The sequence below is a fragment of the Priapulus caudatus genome, unplaced genomic scaffold (assembly GCF_000485595.1).
Source record: "Priapulus caudatus unplaced genomic scaffold, Priapulus_caudatus-5.0.1 Scaffold1622, whole genome shotgun sequence".
NCBI lineage: Eukaryota > Metazoa > Priapulida > Priapulimorpha > Priapulimorphida > Priapulidae > Priapulus > Priapulus caudatus.
The window spans coordinates 41,177-42,473 of NW_014578683.1; positions in this window are offsets into that span (position 1 = coordinate 41,177).

A 1,297-nucleotide genomic window follows, 5' to 3' on the forward strand; every position below is an offset into this window, starting at 1 on the left:
ACCGCCTGTTAGTTCTTGTCCTAAGCCAAAGGATTAGAGCCAAACATTTCACTTTGTCTCGCTCTTTCACGGCGTTTTGGCCAACCAAATTTCTTTGGTCCACTTTGCCCCGGGTTCCCCTACATATAACAACGAAGTCGCATGAAATCTCTGTTGCAAAAAAACGTGACCCCTACGGGGGGGTCACGTGGCAATAACATGGGCATGGTCGTGGCTTCCCATATAAACCAATAACTCAGGCATGTCGGATAATTAAACAAACGATCGAGAGCCATTCAAGCAACAAGATTTACTCTCGTAATTTCACAAGTTGTCATATATTATAACCACGTGAGAAATGCATTGCAGTTGCGAATGATGAGGAAATTACTAGTAAACCATAAAGAACCTCTTATCCACGTTCATTGTGAAAAAATCCAAACATAACATAAGATAAAACCTAACATAACATAAGATAAAATCTAACATAACATAAGATAAAACCTAACATAACATAAGATAAATTGCCAACATAACAGCACACCGGTAGTAAGTTAATTACGCAATATATTGAAATAATACTCGCGTGCGTTCCTAATAAAAATTCCTACGTAACTTGTTGCGGAGCGGGAAGTAAAGGGCTTGCGACCATAGCTAGCGAAGGTTCGTGTTTATCATTAGATCATTTATCAGCTGCCAGCGGTAATTTCACGTCGCTAGCTGCCGTAGAGCATTAGTTATGTGAAGAATAGCGTATCCAATATATATACTACCCGTCGGTCAGTGACAGCGGCTTGTGAGGGCAATTAATTCACGGAGCGCGTTCCGGAGCAAGGCGATGCTAGTCGGTGAGCTAGGATGCATGCTATAGTGCTATCTGCCAATACATATACCCATACAGGACACACACTCACATATGCACATGCACGTACAGACGCACGCACACGCACGCGCGCACACGCACAGCAGCAGCAGCGCGCGCGCGCGTGAGTGTGTGTGTGTGAGTGTGCGTGCGTGCGTGCGTGTATCTGTGAGTGCATGCGTGTGTGGGTGGGTATGTTTCGTTGCCTGGTTCATTCAACCTGAAGGTCGACAAACATCAAGTGTTGTCCAGGCCGCACTCTTCCATGTAATAATAAAGCAGTAGTGGAGAGTGGAGAGTAAATAAGGTGATTGTAAATATTAAATAAGCAGAGACCCAGATTAGACGCTATAGCTACTGCTACTGCTACTGCTACTGCTACTGCTACTGCTACTGCTACTGATACTGCTACTGCTACTGCTACTGCTACTGCTACTGCTACTGATACTGCTACTG